The sequence below is a fragment of the Aythya ferina genome, assembly GCF_964211825.1.
Source record: "Aythya ferina genome assembly, chromosome: 2".
Classification (NCBI taxonomy): domain Eukaryota; kingdom Metazoa; phylum Chordata; class Aves; order Anseriformes; family Anatidae; genus Aythya; species Aythya ferina.
The window spans coordinates 123,819,824-123,845,245 of NC_140297.1; the positions used below are offsets into that span (position 1 = coordinate 123,819,824).

Below are 25,422 nucleotides of genomic sequence, written 5' to 3' on the forward strand. Positions count from 1 at the left end.
TACATTAGCTGTGTAGCACTGGTAAGTTTTACTGAGTCTTGATATCTGAAGGTTTTGCCTAAGGGAAGAAACCATAACAAAGTTAGAAATTCTTGAGTGAAGGAGGAGATAAGTGGTAACGAGTATAGCAAAAGCTAAGAACAAGGATAATTGTGATTATTGTAGATCAGAGTCAGAAATGGTTTACTGTGTGAGTTGGAAACTAGTTCTTTTAACTGAGTAGTATCTTCTGAGATATTAAAAAAATAAAAAACTTTTTAAAAGTCAACAAAAAGGTGTATCTAAAAGGGAAGAAATATTTTAAAATACTGAGAAACAAATTTTCCATAATAACAATAACAATAATAATATTAATAAGTTTATTCTTTCTTCTCTGAATCCTAAAATGCTTTGGGTTGGAAGGGACCCTTAAGGATCCCCTAGTTCCAACCCCTCTGCCATGGGCAGGGACACCTCCCACCATACCAGGTTGCCCAAGGTCCCATCCAGCCTGGCCTTGAACACCTCCAGGGATGGGGCATCCACAGCTTCTCTGGTCAACCTGTTTCAGTGTTTCAACACTCTCTGAGTAAAGAATTTCTTCCTAATATTCTAAATCCTAATATTCTAAATCTTCCTGAGATTCCAAATCTTCCCTCTTTCAGTGTAAAATCATTGTAAAATCATTGCCCGTTTTCCTACCACTGCAATCCCTGACAGAAGGTCCCTTCCCAGCTTTCCTGCAGGCCCCCTTTAGGTACTGGAAGGCCGCTGTAAGGTCTCCCTGGAGCATTCTCTTCTCCAGGCTGAACAACCTCAACTCCTTCAGCCCGTCTTCGTAGGAGAAGAGGTGCTCCAGCCCCTTGATCATTCCCGTGGCCCTCCTCTGGACTTGTTTTAATAGGTCCATGTCCTTGTACTGGGGACCCCAGAAGTGAACACAGCACTCCAGGTGGTGTCTCACAAGAGCAGAGTAGAGGGGGACAATCACCTCCCTCACCCTGCTGGCCACGCTTCTTTTGATGCAGCCCAGGGTACAGTTGGCTTTCTGGGCTGCAGGAACACATTGCTGACTCATGTTGAGCTTCTTGTCAACCAACAGACCCAGGTCTTTCTCATAATGGCTACTCTCAACCCTTTTTCCACCCAGTCTGGTTTTGTGCTTGGTATTGCCCTGGACGAGGTGCATTATAGCTGACCCCTGAGGAACACCACTTGTCACTGGTCTCCACCTGGACATTGAGGTGTTAACCGCAACACTTGGGTGCAACCATCGAGCCAATTTCTTACCCACTGAGTTGTCCATCCATCAAATCCACGTATCTCCAATTTAGAGAAAAAGATTTAATGCAGGACAGTGTCAAATGCTTTGCACAAATGCTTTGTTCTTTCATTCATTAACTCAGAATGTGTTGGAAAACAAAGAATTTGAAAAGAAAATATCTTAAATTTGTAAGAGGATTAACTACATTTCAGGGCAATTGTTTATTGGCCAGAGAGCTAATAATTATTTAAAAAGGCTTAAGTGCTGGACCCAGAAACTGGATTTAAACATAACATTAATCATTTGGGGTAAGTCTTTTTTTTTTTTTTTTTTTTTTTTTTTTTTTTTTTTTTTTTTTTTTTCGTGGCAGCTTTCTTTATCAAATGTGTGTGAGGGGACAGATCTCTGTGAAAAAAGATTGCTGTCATCTCATAAACAAGCCAAGGAACTAAGATTTTCATAAGCAGCGAGCTTATGAAAATCTGAAATCCACAGAAAGGCACCAGCAGTACTAATGACTCCAGATATTTTAAGTATGCAGACAGACCCATAGAAATCAATGAGGTGTTCCTACCCAGATGCTCAAAGTCAGATGCACAAATATGGCTGCAAATCTGGGTCTCTCTGTAACGTTTTAATTTGGCTCTAATGGCTGAATTTCCAAAGCAGCAATCATTCAGCAGAATCTTCTAAGCCTGATAGGGGCACAGAGCACTTTATGTATAAAGTCACTGTTTAGAAATTTGCAACAGGATTTAAATTGTATGCCTCTGACTGAAAAGTCTGTCTCTCACTCTGGGTATGCTCAATGTTGGCTTCATCTCTGCCCAGTCTCTGCTGTTGCCTTTAAGTATTAAAATATTATTACTGTTATTCCTTGCTTTCCATCCCTTTGTTTCCCACTCCTGACTTTTTCTCCTCCCATGTAGCTCTCTATGACTCCTTTGTTTAGAAAATCATGTAACCACTTAAGTTCAGCAGCGCTTCATGCTTCATTGAGTTTTTAAAAGAAAAATAATTCCTGAAGTGAATTTTCTTACCAAGGCTTTTGTTTTCAACCTTCTTGGTACCTAATGGTGTGATTAAGAATTCTTATTTTTGCATCCTTCTCAGTGCAATTAGTTTATTCCCCTTTCTCTGATCATTTATTTTCCATCCTGTTGCAGTCCAATTTTGCACTCCAGTGTGTGCATATTATGGGATGCCCAGACTTCAGGTTTGTTGCCTTCTTTCCTGAAAGACTGTGACCAGTATAATGCCATGCCCTCAACATCTGAATCAATGAATCAATGTTTTTCACAATCATGATTTTAGCTTTGATATGTGATGTATTTATCTGGGAATACACCTCCATATCTTGATTGAATTCATCATTCTGTCTGAACACTGGGTTCAGGTCTAAAAGGATATTATGGATATTATTTTTCAATAACTTCCAGATCGTTTCTGTTATCATAATGGCTCTGTTTTTTTTCGTTTGTTTGTTTGTTTGTTTTGTTTTGTTTTTGTTTTTAAGATATTTCTTTTTTTTTTTTCTTCTTCTTTATTTTGAAACTCATCATTTTGTATGTGTTGTCAATGAACTGCATGTGCCATCTATTAGTCCAGGCACTTATATGTATCCAGTCCTCCTATATTGGACTGCAGTATTTCCCATTATTTATTATTCCTCAATTCAGTATGATCTGTAAATATTGAAAGGTGAAAATCTGGTAAGTGCTATCTGGCTGTATTTATGTTTTTAGGCAAAAACAGGATGAGTTGTCAGTATAGCTGTGTAAAGACGTAATTAAAGAGTAATCAAAATATTGATAATGGCCTACTTTTGGCCTCTCTTGCACCTATGCTGTACATACTGTGTGTTTCAGGGTAGAATGGGGTGCAGTCTTCATATTAGACTCAATATCCAGCAATAATAATTGTATTCTACATTATTTAGAAGCAGAATTTACTAGCCTATAGAGTTCATATGATAATACAGGTCCAGATAACATCAAAGTGATTTATGAGTTTCATGTAACAAACACATGATGTTCCCAAGGGACAGTGAACACAAAGCCAGGTTCTCATCTGGTGTCATTTAATAGAGCTCCAACAAAGCCAAGCAAACACATTTGGGGGAATACAAAATACTAGCATTTTCAGCTCTGGTGATGGTGATGGCTTTTATTATTAACTATCAAATTCTGCTGGGTATATATGATTTCTTGCAAAGTGATACTGTGTATCTGAATGGGAGGAATTGCATAACTAGGAAAACAAACTGCATAGTTATGAACCTCTAAATATATAACATCCCCAGTGTTGAACTCCTTTATTTCCATATAACACAAAGATAATTATGTTAGCATGCTGTACAATAATGCCAGTAGAAATTATGTAATAGCAGTCAAACTGACTTAGTTTCTCAACTCTACACTGCATTGCATAATTAAATACAGATTAAATTTCCCAGTCAGCAGCATATATAGTAGGATATTTAGGCATCATTGATACTTCAAAAATGTGATATAAAGGTTATTTGACCCACTCAAAAGGATACAATATGCTATAATTACATTCTCTCTCAATAATAATAATAAATCTTGGTAATACTAGAAATACTCCTGAAAAGTTAAGATAAATTACAAAAAAAAAAAAAAAAAAAAAAAGTAAAGAAGATTTTGCAGACTTTCTTACCATACTTGGAGTTCACATATTTGGTTAACACTTCCAGTGGAAGGAAGAAAACAGAAATATTTTAATTTTCCAACTTTGAGATAATCACTGGGTAAGTAATCACTTTTTATTTTAACGATTAAGCTGTGATTTAAGGATTATGTTTTATATATATATATATATATTTTTTTTTTTTAAGGTCATGAATAGCCTATTATAAGCGCAAAACATTTGAGCTGGCATAGTATACAGCTACAGATAGGAGTATTTTTCATGTAGCGTTATCTCACAGCCTACATACTCCTCTTTAGTGGGTGCGATCCAGCATATGGTGAGTTAAACAGCTTCTACTGCTTTCAGAAGTCATACCTAACTAAAACCTCATATCAGACCCCAATTTGTATTGGTAGAGGATGACAAGTGCATTTTACACAAGATTTTGAGACTTAGAAATATGGTTTCTTTCATCTAGAATAAATTCACATAGATACCCAATTCAATGAAAGAAAACTGATAATAATAATAAAAAAATTGGGTTGTCTCATAGCTTTTGGAAACTGGGTCTACTTGCGTGTACTATGGATACTCAAGAATAAGTATTTAGCAGTGTGCATTTTTAGAAAAGATGATGTTCTCGTGGCTTTGTAGAACTAGCACTCAAACTATGCAGTACTACAACAGGAAAGTAAATGGCATAGTTTTTCCTATTGTCATCCAACACATACATTTTTTTAAAAAAGAAGTATGTGCATTATCAGAAACAAAGTGTCTGATACTAAAAGTAAAACTTCCATTACCAGGATTAAATGAGTTTCTGGAGCTGTGTTTGGAGCAAACACAGTTCAGAATACCTTTCCCCATCCTTTTCTATTTTTCCTTAAGGTCAACAGCCATTTTGTCTTGCACACCTCCTCCTGCTCTTTCTCATTTGAGAGTGGGCCACTTGTCCAGTTGTGTGCCTGAACAAAGCTAGTGGCTGAATTATGGACAATTCAGATGATGATCCTAATAGCCATTTTATTACTCCAAGCATTAAATAGGTATGTGCCTGCCACATTTGATGTCATAAAGTTGGACATGAGTTCATTAATAGGTCATGGAAAATGAAGGCAGGAATATGGATTCCTGCCTCCAACATATTCTTGAAACCTGTTTTTTCGCTTCTTCCTTTTTACTCTATAAATGTATGTGTATATAAAATATATTTTGACATTGTTTCTGTCCAAGAAGTTGCAAAATATCCATGCATTAAATTTCCTACCCTACATGGAGCAAAGAAGTATTTATGTTACTCTTTTCACCCTGTTTGCAAAACAAATCTTTAGACCTCTGAAGACGTCTTCTAGAAAGAAAAGGCAAGTATCTTTCATAGTATCACAATGATGAAGTATATGTATGTACTGCATACTATACAATGTGTGTAAGTAAGTGTATTTTCCTGAAGATGTTTTGTAATTTGTTAAATGCAGCCCTACACAGTGGTGTATCTCCAAAGGAAATAAATACTTGCTATGGAGAACATTGTAGGTCACTGAATAGAGCTGTCTTCAAGGACTGGTTGTTTTATTCATCTCATGGCCTTATTCCTTGTCTCTCTCTGTGGCTATTGTCAAGGCCTTTTGTTTTTAATTATCTTTCCAGAAAAGAACTCTTGAGTAAATAATGCTTCTGAGGTCTATTTTGGCACCATAGGAGAAGGATGTATAGTTTGTTTACCCATTTAGGTTTCTTTTATTAATAGGAATACTTATTGTTAATAATTTCTGCTGACTTGTTGCTTTGTCTTCTCCTTGCCTTGTTATTCTCCAATTTTCATGTATGGTTGGTGGCTAAGAAAGAAGAGAAGATGCAGAATAGGTACCAGCCTCTGTTTTAGAAAAGCAATGTCCAGGACCTATGACAAATTTCTTTGTGACTTCTGACAATCAGTTTAGCCTTTTTTTCATGCAGTTGGAAGAGTTCAACACACAGCTCTGACTGAAGGAGCAAACTGGAGGTGTACTACTGTACAGGTGATTGGTGACCTACCTGGACACTTCACTGGACACAGGTAATCCATCCAGCTGAACCAGTGCAGTAACTCAGGTACACTACTTCAGACACCCTGAGTAACCTGAATAGTTCACAACACTGTGTTGTGCAGACAGCTGTGTCTCAAGTTAACAAGCTGATAAATTGAGCACTTCCTGAGAAGGTGGAGAAAAATTGAGAAATACTTAGATATTATAATGACAGAACTGATATAAATACTTAAAATAATTTTGTAAAATTTGATTAATTCCTCTTTGCATAGAAGTGATCTACAATTAAATTTGTACAACCTTTGAAGGTATTTGTATCTGTAAAGTTGGAATCATGTCCACAGCCATTTTAAATGCTTTCTTTTATTGAGGTTTACTGATGTTTGATTAACAGTTGTTGAAGGAGGAACAGAACAGAGAAAGCTGATATTCTTATATATTTTCAGATATATAGAAACCCAGTAGATGTATCACTTCTGCTGAAAGTAGTTTTCTCTTTGCTGTGCCCTGAGAGCTTGACCATTATATTATGCAGTTCTAGAACAAGTGAAAATGTATGAAAAAGTTTTGTTTGTTTTTTTTGTTTGTTTGTTTGTTTATTTAGTGAATAAAGAATCTATCATGATTAATCAAATTTTGAACCCAGTGAAGTCAAGAGGACTTAAATCAACTGCACAAGAACTAGCCTTTTTTGTATGAATCAGGAATCAGTGGTTGAAAAATGTATCCATTCCTCTCTAAGGGTACAGTATACAAGTTTATACTCCTAACTAAATATGTGAAATGAACACTTTCTTTCTTTATTAGGTGCTGAGAAATCCTGGTGATTTTTTTCAAACTGTTTCTGATAAATTTAAAATCAGAAATTAGAAAAAAAAATGCTGGTTCTGACAGCTACTGAGATTTATAGTCAATAAAAAGCAAGCAAACAAACAAACAAAACCATACCTTTGGAGAATAATTGCAAATTATTGTCATGAAGCTAGATTAAAGAAAATTTAAAATCTACAGCATATTCTATGGTTTTGTAAGGTATCCAAAATGTTTTGTTTTTTTTTTCCTTGTGTCAGTAGGGACAATTTCTTTCACATGCTTGATCTCAATCTTCTAAACAGAAGGCAGATAATTTACCTAAAAGGATAAAAAGTCTTTGATTAATAACCATGGGAATTGCAGGTATTAAAATCACCCCCAGGTGACCCCATATTGTTCCATGAATCCATCAGAAACTTATTCTGAATTACAAAGAAAAATTAATTAAAAAGTATAAGGACTACAGAGCTCAAATAAAGTATGCTCCCTTGAGTTCATATGAAGATCTATATGCATAGAAAATGTCATAAAATCAGATTTAATTTACAGTATAATTTTTTCTTCAACAACAAGAACACCAATTTTATTTTATTTTATTTTATTTTATTTTATTTTATTTTATTTTATTTTATTTTATTTTATTTTATTTTATTTTATTTTATTTTATTTTATTTTATTTTATTTTATTTTATTATTTTTTATTACTATTGAGTTTTCCATAATAAGCCAACCTGTTACAAAGCCTCTTGCATTAATGTCAGGGACAGAGGGATAACACAAAAGAACCAAATGCCATTTTGGTAGATGCAATTACAGTAATAGGTGCACCCCATCTGGGATAGTTCAATAGGACAGTAAACCGTAATGCTCTTGTCTTGGCTTGAATGAATGAGCTAAACTTCAAATAAGTTGAAAGGAGCTTAACATTTTTTTTTGCAAATTTTGCTAATGTACATCACATGTTTGTCCTAGTGTTATAAATATTTTGATTATTTTATATTTTGATTATATTTGTTCTTCTCCGTTTTTTCACTGTTCTTAGTAAGTCATGGTCATATCTTCAAATGCTTTTAGATATTCAGTGATATAACTAGGTGCTACAAATGGGTTTCTGTCTCCCATGTCTCCCATCTCCTACGTTTCAACATCGTCCAGGTATGGTTCTCAGCACTGCTCAGTTGCAATAGCGTGTGATCAAGATGTGTATGCGTGTATGAAGATTGCTATGAGCTTTATAGGCTAATTTACTTTAGGGTCTTGTAAGAAAAAGACAGACTAAAACTGATGCCTATCTTGCATCTTTTTGTTCTCAAGCATCCTTAAAAATCTTGGACAGACACCCATCTGTCAAATCAGTTTGGCTTGTGAGTTGTTGTGAGGTTGGTCTTACTAAAGAAAGAACTTGTTTAAACCCATCTTGCCCAGGCAATCCAAATGTAAGTCTTTAAGTCCTGTCCTGTACAAAAGGTGGCATCTTGATTCTGGGTCATTAAAGCTAATGAGTCTTAGTACCTAGAAGTGGTTAAAGTTACCTATGTGATGAGCTACCTTATAGCACAGAATCATGGAAGACTTGAGGTGGGAAGGTACTGCTGGAAATTGTCTAGCATAATCCCCTGTGCAAGCAAAGTCACCTACAACAGCAGATCACTCATCAACAGGTCCAGTCAGGTTTTGGATAGCTCCAAGGCTAAAGACTATCTCAACTTATGCTAGTGTTTGACCACCTCCATAGTAAAAAACAGTTTTCCTATGTTTAAGTGGAATTTCCTGTATTTCAGTTTGTGTTCATTGCCTTTTGTCCTACCAGTGGGCACTAAATAGTCTGTCTCCCTCTTTCCATTCCCTCATAAGAATTTATGAACATTCATAACATCTCCCCTGAGCCTTTTATCCAGGCTGAACAGGCCCACCTCTATCAGCCTCTGTTTGTATGACAAGTACATGTACTGTAGTCCTTTAATCATCTCTGTGGCCCTTTGCTAGACTCTCCTGTATATTCATGTCTCTAACATACTGGGTAGTCTCAAACTTGACACAGCACTCCAGTGGTGAGTATGGGGGAAGGATCACCTCCCCTGACTTGCTGTCAACACTCTTAAAAACCCAGGAGGCTGCTGGCTTCCTGTGTTGCATGGGTGCATTTCTGTCTCATGTTCAGCTTGTCCATCAGGATCCCCAGGGCCTTCTCTGCAAAGCTACTTTTCTGCTGGGCGGTTCCCAGCAAGTGCTGGCGCTTGAAATTATTCCTTCTAAGATGCAGGACTGCACTCTTTGTTAAACTTCATTACGCCCCGATCAGCCCATTTCTCCAGCCTGTCCAGGTCACTCTGGATAGCACCACAATACTCAGGCACTGCTGCCAGTTTCGTATTGTCTGCATACTTGCTGAGGGTGCACTCTGGTCCCAATGACCAGATATTATTGAAGTTATTACAGTAACAACCCCAGTACTGACTTCTGGGGTACACCATTAGTGCCACTAATCACAACAGTACGAATCTCAATAAGAATATATTTGTGTCTTGTACTATGGTAAGGATCTAACTGCTGGAGTTAAAAAGCAAGGAAGTTTGTTTAGGTTAAGTATTACTGGATGAATTCAACAATTCTTTGCTTGCAAAGCTTAAAGACTATAAACACATATAGCAACAGCCTGTATTATTTTTTTGTCAATGCTGTCACTTATTTTCTGAGAAAAGTGGTACTTTGGAAGCATGCTAATTCAGAAAATATAGGCATAAATTTTTTGTCAAAACAGGTGGTATTTATATAAGCAAGAAAAGTGATTTTTTTATTTATTTTTTTTTCCACTAGCCCAGCCTGAACCCAGATCAAGTTTATTTTCATTCCTTATGCTGTTTGCTGTAATTCCTATCTGGATCTATTGGAATGATGGTTATAGTTATAAGGACTCATACACTCTCTCATCCTTACATTGAATAATATTTTGCAGATGCAGTCTCACTGAAACTGAAGAAAACAGCTTGTGGAGTAAGATGTTATTCAAGAGAAGCCAAAAGGGCAGAATCTGGCCCACCCTTAATAATTCAGGGCTAGAGTGTGCCACAAGGATGCAGCTCATATGAATTAGCAGCATGTTGTACCATCCCAGGAAATGAAGGCATGTGCACCTTAATTGCTACTTATCTTAGAGGTCAGCAGTACTCTGTGGATATGTAGTTCTATCAATATACTGCTGGCTGGTTCTAGCAGATTGGAAAGTGGAGAACAGATCATAAATTTTACCCAGGCTCTCCACTTTTTACTCAGAAGGAAAACCTGTGGTTGCAAAAATCCTTTTACTTTGAGGCATATACTGGGTGCCCCAGGCTAAGCCATGCTGAGTTTTAAAATGGGTTCTAACTTGCTGGTGTAAGGAACATCTGTAACATCTGGTGCAGTGACCATTTCATGCAAATAAATGAAAAAGTTTGCTGTATGTGAGTTATCTAGCTAGGTGCATGGTAGCATATCATCTATCACGAGATCCGTCAGGTTACACAGGCCTCCAGGAGGATATAGAATATCCCGTCATTCTATATAGACAGATATAGAATATCTGTCCTCTCCTCACTGTTCCTGTTTTTCTAACCAGTCCTCAGCAGTTTCAGTGAAGGAATTTCCTCATTGTCAACCCATGGTAGTGTTTGATTGTAGCAACAATCCAGAATGGATGTAGGATGACACCGTGTCCCAGAAAGCTGGATATGTGACACATCCACAACATCCTTCTTGAGATCTGTTCTCTGCCCTCAAATCAACCTGCTCATACTGTTAAGAATAGGCCAGTAAGGAACAGTGAATGAATGGGAATGACTTATAAATCAGTCATGTTTCCTTTTCTTTCACCTTTGTGTTAATGGACAAATAAATTACTGCAGGTTCAAAAGGCTGTGAATGTTTGGCCTGCGGAGCTCTCGCTGTGGGTAAAAGGAGGTAAACAAAATTAAACTTATGTGCATTACCTTCCCCTTTTTCTTCCTGTGAAAAAAAATTTGTCTGCAGAAAGCAAATACAACTCAGCTTTCTGATGGAGGATCAGGTGCATCAAGCATTTGCCCATCTTGAAGAAGCACCTTTGAACTGGAAAATGTTTCAATGGAAGCTTCCTCTCTTAAAAATTGCAGACTCCAGTAAGGAGGACAAGGACAAAGACAAAGACAAGGACAGGGGTAAAGGCAAAGGCAAAGAAAAGGAGAGGGAGAGGGAAAGGGAGAGAGAGAAGGGGAAGGGGAAGGGGAAAGGGAAGGGGAAGGGGAAGGGGAAGGGGAAGGGGAAGGGGAAGGGGAAGGGGAAGGGGAAGGGGAAGGGGAAGGGGAAGGGGAAGGGGAAGGGGAAGGGGAAGGGGAAGGGGAAGGGGAAGGGGAAGGGGAAGGAACTTTACATTTTGAGAATTAAGCATCAAACGAACAAAAACAAATGTTTACTCAAGACAGAAGAGATAGCAGCTGCCCGAAGCATTTTGCTTGGATTTTCTAAGTGCTAAAAATAATGCTGTGAGTTTGAATCTATCTCAAGTTAACTGCAAAACACAAAAACGTAATTGTTTCAGCTGCAAAACAGTTCTGTTTCTTACGAAACTTTGCCTTTGCTGTTTGTCTCTGCAGCACTGCAGCCCATCGCCTGCCCCAGAGCAGGCTGTGATTAGAAGCAGCCTTCTGAGCCATCTGGAAAAGTAAACTCCAATAGAGTGAAGCCTGAGGCTTTTCTGCAGAGCATAAAAAGCTTTCCCCAGCTCAAAATACAGTCCCAGCTTCCATAGAAAGTCCATTCCTCTGCAGTCAATTATTGTTATATAACAATCAGTTGACTGTTTCTCCTGTATATCAAACTCAGCTTTTAGAGATCCTTGCTCAGATGACTCTGAACAATAGTAATTTACTGGATGTGCCTTGGCAGCCTCCCTCTAAATCAGCACAAAGAAACAGTCTCTCTCTTTTTCTCAGTACGGGCACTACTTTGTTTTGGTACCACATAGTCATTTTCACTACTTATTTTATATTGCTTTTGAATGAGTTCATGAATCCAGAACCTTCTACACTTATTTCTTTCTGCAGCATCAGCATTTTAATATATTGAACTGACAGTAATATGTTGGCTTTCATTCCAGGAGCCTGATTGTGAAAACCACAGCTGTATGGATGAGGGCAGTCACCTTGGGAAGTTCACCTGAAGTCTGGCATGGAGATCCTGCACAATCTGTGCTGTACCATGCTAGCTGAATATTTTGGTTTTCATTCTCTGTGGGGAAACAGAGGCACAGCAATGCTAAATGGCACAACCTGATTTTGTTTATTTGCTTCCTGCTGGAAGTAGGACAGATAGGAGCTCCTATTAAAATTGCTTCAGTTTTGCACTGATCTGTTCGAATCTTCAATAGTTTTAATCCTCAGCATCACATAAATCTTTTGTAGGACTCCACCTTTAGGATACAAGGATGTTTTATCTGAAGGCAACTCAATCCACATTAGTGCCTAGCAACTCTTTAAAAGCAGTAGTAGCTTTCAGTTCAGAATGAGCTAAAAGCAACTTGCAAACCTTTAACAGTAAGGTAACGTTGAGATAATCAACATTCATGTACTGAATAGCAAGGATTCATCCTACAATAGGATTTACAGAATCTGGGCCTCCCTTTCCTTAGGAAATACCCTAGCTCTGGCCTACACTCCAAATGACAGGCATCACTGTTTCCTAGAAAGCTGTATTTTAAAAGAATCTCTTCTGCCTGAGTTGATGTTTGGCCTCAGAAGACAAAAAAATTCTGTGTCCCAACTGGATGGAAGAGATTTACCTTTGAACAGGGTATAGAAATCTCAGGTATCCCCCTGTGTCTAGTGTTTCCTATTCATCAGTGGTGGGTGGCCAACTTTTGAGATGTATAGCATTTTTTTCTTTTTTATGGATGAAAGTGAAGATGCAACTGACTGCACCAAGTCAACCCACAGGGAAGCTATCTCCCAGGTTTTACCTTTTTGAATTACCTTACAAGAGAGGAGATTGTTCCTTCAGTTCTTCAAGTAGAAGGCATCTGGGTAATCTCTCTGTATTTTCCTAAATTGTATTAAACATTGTCAAGCATACAAATATACTTACAAAGTGAACAGACTTATTTCATGTTTTGAAAATGCACATGACTATAGCCCGTTGCTGCTATGGAAATGTGAGACTCATCTTTTTCCTCTGTTTTTGCTTATCCTTATGTTCCACTGGTTTCAATGTTACAGTGTAAAGAACAAATGTCTTTGTATTTGTCTGGTACATTCTGTTGGCTGTCTGAGACACGCATATACAAGCAGAATTAAAAATGATCATGAGCAGGGCAAAATTTCAACTTCATTATTGCCCTGAGCTTTGTCATGATGCAGGTCTTACAACTGTTTGGTTCTCTCAGACAATTACCAAACATTTTGTTAATCTGCCTAACATGTTTGTACACTAGAAATGACCAGGCATAAAAGAAAGTGGGAGAATGAATTACGTATAAAAAAGAATGTAAGTTGCTGATGTGGAATTTTCTAATTTAGCACGAAAATCCTATTTGGATATTTATAGGAGCAGAAATAATACAACTTGGAGAGTTTTCTAGTGGGTGAAAAAATCATTAGACTTGTTTCCTCTTTTCCATGTACTTAAGTTCCATCAATCCCATTTCTGTTCTTCAAAGAAGGTGTTTATCTAAAAGTGTCTGAGCCAAAAGACTTGCATAAAAAAGATGTAGGGTGTTTTGTGTTTTGTGAGTATTTTTATTATTATTTTCTTATTGCCTTACTGACTCAGGAACTATTTTAAGAGACTGACAAAAATGAATACCCTTGTGGAATGAACTAGATTTACATAAACTCATCTTGTACAAGACAGTGTTGAAGATTGTACAATATAATGCCTAGATCTCCTAGATCTGTGTCTGAATATACCAATATACTCTATTGAAGCCACGTTCTCTGAATTCCTAGATTTGAACTCATGCTCGATGACTGGATGTGGCAAATTGCTTTGTTTTGTGTAAGTCCAAAGATAATTTCCAAAGCCATCAGAGGTTAATGACAAATTATTTTAGTTCAGGCAAGGGCTTCACAAAGGTAAAATACAACCAGGAAAAAACAAGGTGATTAGCAATTGAGCTTGTAATGTTTCATGTCATGTTGATATTGTAATCATTATAAAAAGGGGTTTATTTTGGATGTCCCAATCCCTCCCCCTTCCTGCCCCCCCCCCTCCCCCCCCAAAAAATATTAATACATATATATATATACATGTATATAAAAAAAAAGTGGCAAAAATACATTTTAGGAGAAAGAAAAAATTGACTTTATAATTTAGCCTGTTGTTTATTAATTTACTTACCTGGTGATTTTTGTACTTCTTCAGACATGAATTCCACTGATACTTTCTTTTGCTGCTTATAGTAAGAAGATACACAACTTATTACACAATTTGAGAGAAGTCTTCTTGTTTTCCCCCAACATACCAGAACATTCTGAGATACCGGCCAAAACTCCAATGTATTGAGTTCACATGGCAAGGGCTTGGTAGCAAGGGGGCTGCAGGGGTGGCCTCTGTGAGCAGAGCCCAGCAGCTGCCACATGTCAGATCAGAGTCAACTCCAGACAGTTCCAATAGGACCCACTGCTGGCCAGAGACACTGGTTGGGCCTCTGGGATAGCAGATTGAAGGAAGGGGGGAAAACAAACAACTGTGGTGCAACAGCAGCTGGGAGAGAGAGATGAGAAGCAGCCCTTCAGCCCCCTAGGTCAGTGCAGCAGGAGGGCAGGAGGTGCTGCAGGCACACAGCAGCAGTTCCCCTGTGGGCTGTGAAGAGGCCCCTTCCTGGTAAAGCAGGCTGTGCCCCTGCAGCCCATGGGTCCCATATGGAGCAGATCTCCACATTGCAGCCCGTGGAGGAGCCCCTGGTGGAGCAGGTGGAGGTGGCCTGGAGGAAGCTGCAGCCCATGGAGAGCCCGCACAGGAGCAGGCCCCAGGCTGGAGCTGCAGCCCGTGGAGAGGAGCCCACGCAGGAGCAGGGGGTCTGGGGGGAGCTGCCGCCCACCTGTGGGGGACCCGTGCTGGAGCAGTTTGCTCCTGGGGGATGGATGGACCTTGTGGTATGGAGCCATGTGGGAGCAGTGCTTGAAGAGCTGCTGCCTGTGGGCAGCCCCTGGAGGCTCAGTTCAGGAAGGATGTTATCCCATGGGAGGGACCCCATGTGGAGTGACTGTGAAGGAGTGATGGAGATGGAGCGACAGGGACTGACCACAGCCCCCATTCCCCTATGCAACTCGGGGGGAGGACATCGAAGATGGCAGATGGGGGGGGAGGTGTTTTAGTTTCTCACTCTTCTAGTCTGTTATTAATAGGCAATAGAATAGATTAATCTCCCTATGCTGAGTCTATTTTGCCTGTGGCAGTGATTGGTGAGTGATCTCCATGACCTTGGGGGAAGTGTGCCCATGTGAACCTAATGAGGTTCAACAAGTCCAAGTGCAAGGTGCTGCACCTGGGTCAGGACAATCCCAGACATGAGCACAGACTGGGAGAAGAACTCATTGAGAGCAGCCCTGCAGAGAGGGATGTGGGGGTTCTGGTGGATGAAAAGCTCAACATGAGCCAGCAGTGTGTGCCTGCAGCCCAGAAACACAACTGCATCCTGGGCTGCATCACCAGAGGAGTGGCCAGCAGGGTGAGGGAGGAGATTATCCCCCTCTGCTCTGCCTTCTTGAGGCCCCACCTGGAGTGCTGCATCCAGGTCTGGGGCCCCCAGCACAAGAAGGATGTGGAGTTGTTAGAGCAGGTCCAAGGAGGGCCATGAAGATGATCAGAGGGCTGGAGCACCTCTTCTGTGAAGACAGACTGAAAGAGCTGGGGATATTCATCCTGGAGAAGAAAAGGTTCTGGGCAGACTTTATCATGGCCTTTCAGAACCTAAAGAGGGCTTACAAAATAGATAGAGAATGATTTATACAGGCAGATAATGATAGAACAAGAGGGAATGGTTTTAGACAAAAATAGAGTATATTTAGATCAGATTAGATTAGATTAGATAAAATAAGATATAAGGAAGAAATTCTTCACTCAGGAGGTAGTGAAGCACTACACAGGTTGCCCAGAGAAGCTGTGGATGCCCCATTTCTGGAAGTGTTCATAGCCAGGCTGGATGGGGCCTTGGCAAACTGATCTAGTGGGTGATGGCCCTGCCCAAGGCAGAGGGAGTAGAACTAGGTGATCTTTAAGGTTCCTTCCAACCCAAACTAGTCCATGATTTTATGACTTTCACAAATTATTATTATTATTATTATTGTTTAATTTTTCATCATATTTTCTTCCTGTCCTTTTGAAGAGGGCAAGAGAGAGGTCAGCATGGCTGTGCTTAGCTACTTAGCAGTACAAAACCACCACATTACCAACAGTAATGCCAGCCACAGACTGTAGTGAAAGAGGTATTTTTTATGACGTTTTTATTTTTCACACAGGTGAATGCTGTGAAATGCTAGCATTTCTTTTCTTGGAACAACAGAGGAAATTCAGGAAGGTGGATGGGGAGAACAGTGCTCTCCTGCCTCAGGTCTGTGTCATCTGGCATTCATGCAGCTGGGGGTGAACAGGATATCTGCATTGTAACAGTGACAACTGTAGTGTAAAAGCCAAAATTCTTCTGCAGTGCCTTCTCCTGGGATTTCAATGGACACTTGATCTGGCCTCTGTATTCAAGTCCAATCTGATGTGGACTCCTCTGAGTGAAGCAGCTTAATTGGTCTGATGATACAGTGGGATAGATATTTTCAAAGTACATAGGGACAGGAATGTGCATCCCTTCATCAGTCTTGCTGCACATTAGTGGAACATGTGCTTATCCATCCTTGCTGCCCCCACCAATGCCTTTGAACTTCCCCCATTAATACTTGTCCTCAGTTCCAGCTGAGCTTTCTTGAAACCTATTGCTTGGAGTAAATGCCGCGTCTGGAGATCCAAAATAAGGCTCAGTTCTTTGCTCTCTCAAGTCATCTATGCATTGGTGTATTTCTAAAACCAAACTCATGAGAGAGAATTCCACAAATTACACGGTGATATTTTTGAAAGCTGTTAAAGGACTTTGCAAAAATATTTGGGGATTTATGCTTCATGAACTATGTAATCTCAAATTAAATATATACTGTATTAAGGCATCAAAGCAGCAGCTTTAATCTGTTTTCCCTGTTTCAATAGTTTAAGAGATGAGTCTTATCAAAAACAGTCACTGCTAATGACAGCCTAACATTCACTGTATATTTTCAATTATTTTTTCCTCCTGTATTTATCTCTCATAACCTATTTAACCTATTTGTAAAAAGTGACAGTTTGGCTGGTGCCTGAAGGAGAGGGAGTGCAAACTCACTTGTTTTGTACAGTCAGCTCACATATTTGAAAGTCTGTACTGTGGAAGTGGTATTCGATGATACTACAGAAAAACAGTGACTGATGTTTACCTGCAGAGTTAATCACATGAAACTTCTTTAATTTCTACTCTACATGTATTACAGTGATTAAATATATATACGGCTATGTGTTAATTTATCAGGGTTATTTTGTTTTGTTTGTTTATTTCCTTAGCTTTGGGACAGGTGGCATTGAAATTTGTATGGTAGCAAAAGCGATCTTTGATTTTTGAAAACTATGATTTCTGAAAATATGCTTTTATATTATAAAATATTATATATGTGATTTTATATGTGATATGATATTTGATTTTTGAAAATATGATTTTCCCCCAACCAAAGAGCTGGCAAGCAAGGAAGCCCTTCTTTAAGAAGACTGTGGGGCATTTAAGAGGGTAGGAAAGGCTCAGTTCCTTGCTTTACAGCATCCTCAAGAACATAGTGAGTCACAGTTGAAATACATACTGCACAGCTCCTGGAGTATGTTTTCCTGCCTATTTGGGGAGGCAGAGGGCTGTATGGGGCACCTGGACAGTGCAGAATACTTTGTAAGTTTGGTGTTTTATGTTTAACGTCTTTAAAAAACTGAGCTAGAAAAACTTATGAAGATATGTGAAGGGAAAATAATTTTATGGAAGAGCCAAGGGACTTTACCTTTATTTGTACATCAGGCTTAGGCTGATGTATTTCAAACCCCAGTATCATTTTAAAAATATAAATGTAGAGACTGCGTGATTAGAGAAGCAAATCCTGTTCTCTTGTCTGTAATTTTTCTTGTGTTTGGCTCAACTTTAATGAGGGTGAACTTTTGTTCATTTTGTTTTGATACTGTTTTGATGATGTTGTATAGTACCCCAAGCACCTCAGTCATGCCAGTAGGGTTTTATAAATAAGTTATTAATTATTATTTACATATATTAAAAAAAGAGAACAGCTTCAGAAGAAGTAGGAAGAATGATATTCCTACTTAGAATTGCTTTCATAGAAGTCCGATTAGTAATACGTTTCATGAATTTTTAACTACTTTTAAGATAATCAGCAGGAATCAAGCAGAGAAGCCATCATCATGGGAACTGTCTCCACTCTAAAGACTAGTAGCAAGCCCTCTGCAGGTCACAGATGGTCTGTGGGCCAAAGTTTCAGAACCAAAGCACTAATCAATCAGGAGAAATAAGACAGCACTATCAATCATTTTGGAGAGCTCATTCTTTCACACACAGAGCTCTGACATTGGTTTCTCTTTAAAAAGAATAGCCCCTTTAAGAAATACTTTAAAAAGCAATTGTCTGTTCTCAGTGGAACAAACTTTTATATATGTCAAAGTTTATCTGTGGAGAAAGATGACTTTTTTCAAACCCAGACCAGAAATGAATGAGGAGAAATGCTGCTTTATAGCATGCAACCCTGCCACTGTATGACAGCAGAAGCTCCTAGTCAGCTCAAGGTACCTGTTTCATAAAGTTCTTGTGGAAGTCACTGCTTGGCTCACTAGGAAATGAAAGGGAAACTTTGTGGGGGGGAATGGGGAGGAAGGCTAGTATGTTTTGAACTATACCACAAGCTGATCCAGCACAATTATAAACCATGAAAGATAATGGACTAAAAAATAAAGGAATAAGCAACAGATACAAAGGAATCAAAAAAAAAAGGGAGGGGGGGGAAGGTGTTCAAAAAATAGAAAGCATTAAATGTATTCACATGAGAATAAAAACAATTTCTTTTTCTTCTTTTTCTTTTTCTTTTTCTTTTTCTTTTTCTTTTTCTTTTTCTTTTTCTTTTTCTTTTTCTTTTTCTTTTTCTTTTTCGTTTTCGTTTTCGTTTTCGTTTTCGTTTTCGTTTTCTTTTTCTTTCTCTTTTCTCTTTCTCTTTCTCTTTTCTCTTTCTTTTTCTTTCTTTTTCTTATTTTTCTTTTTCCTTTTTCTTACTTTTGTTTTCCCCCAGAGTCTATCTGAAGTATTTTAAGACTATCAGTTCAATGGCTTCTTTCTACTTGGCCTTCAGTTAGGTCTTGTATGCATACCAAGACAACTAGCAAATACTTATTCTTACATCAGAAATGGAGAAGAAAAATAAAACAAAACAAACAAACAAACAAAAAAATTGACCTGATACTACAGTGAGTATGGCTTGGCATCTCACAGCAGTAAGGAGTCATATTGTACATATATATTGCAATCCCTATGCTGCCGTGGCCTCTAGTCCTTGTCTACATACCTGGCTTCCTGCTGGTGATGCTTTTAACCAGATTAGAGGGGATTTGAATCCAACAGAATATTTTGAAGTTTGGTGACACGTGCCATATTATTTTGTTTTAATTTTAAATAGTTCTTGCCAGTAGGATGCACAGTGGAAACAGAACACTTTGGCACTTTGTTTTGTCATGCAGTAGCCTAATCTGAGAATCTGGATTGAAAGTAGAACGTTTATTTGCTAAAACTTTTAAAACTAGAGTGCCAATAGGCCACCCAGGAAGGAAGGTGGTCAGCCTACAGCTGATCATTGCACACATGCTCACTTGCTAGCTGGGAGAGAAATTTCAATGTCTCTCCTGCCAGGATATCCATTCTGCATTGTGCTTTAAAGTTTGACAGTCGAGAGGAGCAAGGAATAGGCAGGCTGTCAGCAGAATTATTCAGGAATGATAGAGCTTCCCAATCTGTTGGTTCTTTTTTTCCCTTCACTGGTAGGATATTTGTACATCCTTCAACATAATAAGAGAAAACAGTTGAATCTGAGTGTCCATACTAGGATGGACAGGCTGTCCAGGATATTCAGGTTGTCTGACCAGGCAATTTGAGAAAACTTACTCAAAAATTACCTACATGTTCCCTGAAAGGTAATATCTTCTGCTTACCTTCTCCCTCTTTCTTTCTCTCTCTCTCTCACACACTGTATGGTCACCATGTATTTTAGATAACCCAGACCCATTTTTGAAATGCATACTTACACTGCTTCAAAAAGCCCTACATTATTACTCTGCTTGTCTGTTTTGAAAATTGATAATGCTTTACATTTTGCTTCTGGTTTTTCTTTGAATGATGAAGATGCATTCCTTAATTTCTTTTTTTTTTTTTTTTTTTTTTTTTTCATCATCAGTCATTTTTACTCAAGGGATGAGGACAGTGGTATACAGAAACAGTATTGACTGCCCCTGTATTTTCTTTGAGATTATGTCCCCAATGCCACATTAGCTCTGAATTGTCCATTCAATGTCAGAAACACGGAGTGTGCAAAAAAATGAGAGACATCAAACATTTTCATTGGCTTTAGTTGCAGAAACGTTTTGCTTTCTGAAAACTGAATGTTGAGTCACATTGACCTGAGAGGGTTCTGCTATGCCAAGAAATTTTTCCATGGGTCTGTTGTCCTGAAAACATATTTCCAGGAGGAATTAGTAACCTGAATGTGTTTCTTTTAGTTAATTCACCTGCCTAACCTTAATTACCCGTAGGAGAGATCCAGAGCATAGAGGGAAACCTTTGGTACCTTTCCTAGGAGACCCTGAAGAAGAGAGAGCTGAGCTTTGCCCTGCAGCCATTGCCTACTTCTATATGTTCCCACATCAATAACTAAAAGGGTGCAAAGCCAGTTGGCCACCAGGGCAGCAGCATATCTTCCCACTAATGAGAGTGACCTTTCCACCCACAGCTTCACATGACTGAAATCGGGGAAAATTAGTTTATTCAAATCAGAACTTATATAAGTGGTGATGCTAGAGCTGAAATTCTTGCTCATAGAGTGATGAATACATTGTGGATCTATTTGAAAAAAAAAAAAAAAAAGTGTAGAAATCAGACAGAAGATAAAAGGACTGCAAGTGAACCAGCTAGATCCTCTGTAGTTTCTGACAGATAGGTGAAGAATAATGATGTCTCCAAGGTGTCTGTCCTTCCGTTTGGTGAATTACACATTTAACTGGTAAAATCACCGCTGCTGAACCAAAGGCCCTGCTGCTTACACAGTTTACAAAGGCCCTTAAAATTATGGACAAGAACATAGTTTTGTGAAGAAAGGGAGACTGCTGTGTGGGTTGAAGGGTAATGTTTAAAAGCTTTGCACATCCCAAAGCAGCCACGTCACTTTTCATTGGCTGTTATACTTTAGCTTAGAAAGGGACATTGAGATCTTAGTTATCTGTCTGTCTAACTATCTAATAATCTGTTCCATACTAAACACTTACAAAGCAGCTGATATATTTTTGGAGTGCTTTAAATGTGTTAAATGTAACGTATGCCACATATATTATTTTATGTAATAAAAATATATTTCCAGATGTGACAAAAAAAAAACAAACCACCACCACCACCAACAACAACAACAAAACACACGGGTAAACATGCTAAAATTAAATTCCTAATGGAATTGTACTACTTTTTCACTTAGGGTTGACACAACCCTAACTTGAAATATAAATGAACAGACTATTTATCATAAAGGTAAAACACAACAATGAATTTCAAGGTACCAGATTTCATCATTGTTTAAGGGTAAATTTTAGTTTTTTTTTTTTTTTTTTTTTTTCCACAGCTTGCCTTTCAGGAATTGTCATTTTCAGTTTGCCAGAGACTGCAAATACTCTTAGTGTGCATAGCTGGTAAAATGCATCTTGATGGGTTTTGTTTGTTTGTACATTTGTTTTGTTTTGTTTTGTTTCAGCTGAATAGTTTTTCTTCATTTTTTCCCTTCAAATACTTTGAAAAATAACTCCATTGAGTATAAAATATAAACTACCAAAGCTTCTTTAACTCAAATTGTTTAGATATTTCTGTGGTTATACAAGCTATAAATGACTCATCAGTGACAGGAAGGAAAGTGTACTTTACTTGTCATATTGGTGTTAAATTCTCCAAATTGATCATTTAGAAATTTGTAAGAAATTTAATGAGTTTCTTTAGTTATTTAACAGCAGTGCAAGGATATTTGGTATCCTTGGAATCTGCTGAATACCAACAACACTATATACTAGAGTTTTTCTAAACTCTATACATGGTAAAGTTGCGTCTGACCTTACTGATTCATGAATATTCAGAATACATAGCATTTTTTCCCTTTAAAATTCAATTTTTCCATGAGTTCAACTTCACAATGTGTTCAGGGCACTAGAATACATTAAGGGTTATCTTTAGTTGGAAGAGTAAAATATATTATTATTTTAGTAAAGTACAAAATCTATTCTTTTATGTATTTTCCAAAGCTCACTGTTAAAAAGCAACTCTAAATAAACCAGTACAAACAGAAAATTTTCTTGGGCCAAGGTGAAACAGGAATAGGATTTTAAATTAGATGTTGGCATTTGATGTATATTTCTCTGAATGGCATTCTGGAGGAGCTCCAAGTCAGCTCCATTTTAACCTGCCGTTACAAGAGCCAGAAGCTCCCTTTCAGTCATCATGCTGAGAAACAAACATTCACTCTCTACATCAGATTTAGAATCCTGCTTTAGACTTCTGGAAACCTCTCTGGATTCTCTTATGTTCTCCAGTCAAGATCTCCTGAGATGGTTACAAACTTAGAAACTCAGTGTGGTGGTTTTACTGTGCTAGGCAGCTAAACACCACAACTGCCCTCTCACTCCCCATCCTTAGATGAGGAAGGGGAAAAAGAAAGGGAAAGGGGAAAAGGGAGGGGGAAAGGGAAAAGGGGAAAAAAATAAAGGCTATGTGGAAGTGCAGAGGAAAGAAATTACTTCCCACAAATGAGTGATGCTTGACCACGTCCTTGAAACAGGGCCTCAATGCACGTAGCCGGTGTTCGGGAGGAGGACCGACGTTTTCACAAGAGCCCACCCCTCCTCTCTTCTTCCTGTTTACACCTTTTATTGGTGAGTGTGACACCACATGGTATGGAATACCCCTTAAACCTGGCTGGTTTAAGTCAGCTGCCCTGGTGATGTTTCTCTGCTCACTTTTTTGCCCTTCTCACTTTTTTTGCCTCTTCTCACTTTTTTGTCCTGATGCTGTGCCAGCACTGCTCAGCAGTAGACACAACACTGGTGTGATAACACTGCTGTTCTGGCTACAAGTGCAGAGCGCAGCACTGTATGGGCTGCTGCAGGGAAAGTTAACATCCCAGCCAGACCCAGCACACTCTGCAAACATAAGCTGATATAATGTGACTATGATTCTTTCTTATTGTATTTGATATTCTTGGTAAGTTGATGATGTTTTCCAACAATTCTAAGATATCTCTACTGAGTCTTTTTCAACTTTCTTCACATTCAGTCAGTCTTATATTTATCATAAAGACATTCTCTGTGTTTCTCATAGTGTAGGGATCAGTGGGGTGGCACCTCTCTCTTGTTTGTTGTAACGAAGACACAAGGCAACCTAGTGAGAAATATATCTGCGCATGTGGACAGCAAATACTACATTTTAGGGAAGCTATAGAAAGAATCGATAAACTCTGCAGTTAACCAGCTAGCTTAAGAATAGTGGCATAGTCTAATATCAGAAGTACAAGGAACATCCAAAGTGTAAACCTGTTTAATGTTGTCCATAGTACAGTACTTTTTATTATATGCATTAATGCTGCAAAATAAATTGTCAACATAAAAAAAAAAAAAGTGCTATTGAGATTGATGAAATTCTATAGTATCTTTTAGACTTCTCTTAATAAAGCCACTTCATCCCAAACAGAGTAATTCACTCAAGTGGCAAGTACTGAAGATGGAGCTGAAAGCAATGACAATTTACATAACATAATTAAAAAACAAACAAAAAACACCTATGGGTAAGACTCCAAACAGCATATAAATCAAAAAGAGGAATTAATTTTTTTCTTACTTTGGTAAACAATTTTGGGGGAATACACATTGTGGTCTGTAAATCACTAGAACAGGGAGGAAAGTTAGCAAGCAGTATTCCTTGGCTTTATATTTATTTGACATTTGATTATTATTTTGGGGAATTCTGCAAACCAATGGACTGATGTGGAACAGTTCTCCAAAGAACTTGGTATTTACTGTCTAAGTTACAGCTTTCTGGTCACACATCTTGGAGATCTCAATACGTGTATGCCAAGACTCTGATTTTCAAAAAGATTTGAGAACCTAATGGGACTTAGACATGTAACTATCCTTGTTATTTTGAACTTGCATTAGGTGCCTTACCTGCATCTTAGTTGCTAAAGTACCTCTCCAAATGTGATAATGCTGTTATGAATGTTTTCAGGATTCAGTTTATTGAAGTTTATTTAAGACACCAAATTGATATTGAAGTTCATACCTGTTAGTGCTGGCCAAATTAATTCCAATAATGTTTGTGGAACCCTAACAAAAATGTGGGTACTCACATAGCATGCAGCAAAACAAAAATGGGACAGTCTATTTATGAAGTGTTACTTTGTTTCATTAATCTTGTGTTCATGTCACTAAGCATCACCCCTGTATTCAGAACTAGAATTGCTTGAGTTGGAAAGGGCCTGAAGGGTCACCTGGTACCCCCCCAACAGCCATGGGCAGGGATGCCACCCAATAGATCAGGTTGCCCAGGGTCCTATACAACCTTCCTTTGAACACTTCCAGGGATGGCATCCACAGCTTCTCTGGGCAAATCATGTAAATAGATGTTAAATATTATTACATGTAACCACATGCTTACATTTATGGGGGCTAAACTGTCCCACACGTCAAGTTTTGTACCTCACATGACTTTTTGCTAGGTCAGGATAAATGTGGATTGGCACCTAATATGTTAATTAGTTTCTGATTTGTGAATGTGCAAAAAATATTTGGCCTCTTGTACTTCTACATAAATCAGTTTTCCCATTGACTTGGTCTCCAATTTATCTGTCCTTCACTGTGAATGAATGGGAATATTTTCAGCTGGAATTAAATGAACACAGGTACTATGAACCAAGAGAAAGATGTCTTAAAACGTGTTACTAATTATTTATACACTTCATCAAAGACCTAGTGCTCTTGCTGTGCAACTCCTAATCCTTGTCTAGCCATGGCCCTATCCATTTATAACTTTCTCTTTTTTGTCTGTAATAGTCTTTTAGATAAAAATAATTGGGTACTTAAATATTTCTAAAGCTAGCAATTAAAAAATACTTTATTGCATAACCAGTATATCTTGCAATGAACACATTATGGAAAAAGAAGACTGTCAAGTAATCTACAAATTAGAGTCCAAATACAAGTGCCATGTCTTCTCATACTCCTTATAAACAGCATAAAACAATATTATTGAAGCCACTGATGAAACAGTAGAAACATGCTCCCTTACCATGAATTCTGTGTTCTGGAAATCTTGAAAAGAGGAAAAAATGGATT

The 25,422-nt window shown here is 38.2% G+C and overlaps 2 long non-coding RNA genes across 2 annotated transcripts; one reads left to right on the forward strand and one right to left on the reverse strand.

The window, feature by feature from the left end:
* Positions 1 to 1,189: 1,189 nt before the first annotated feature.
* On the forward strand, positions 1,190 to 12,839 carry LOC311431389. Its single transcript, XR_014689388.1, has 4 exons — positions 1,190 to 1,551; positions 5,852 to 5,951; positions 9,692 to 9,859; positions 11,849 to 12,839. It is a non-coding gene; the product is annotated as an uncharacterized lncRNA (long non-coding RNA).
* Positions 6,280 to 14,575, reverse strand: LOC311431385. The gene is made up of 3 exons (XR_014689385.1): positions 14,083 to 14,575; positions 12,720 to 12,789; positions 6,280 to 7,053 (listed from the first exon to the last, which is right to left on the reverse strand). It is a non-coding gene; the product is annotated as an uncharacterized lncRNA (long non-coding RNA).
* Positions 14,576 to 25,422: the final 10,847 nt, after the last annotated feature.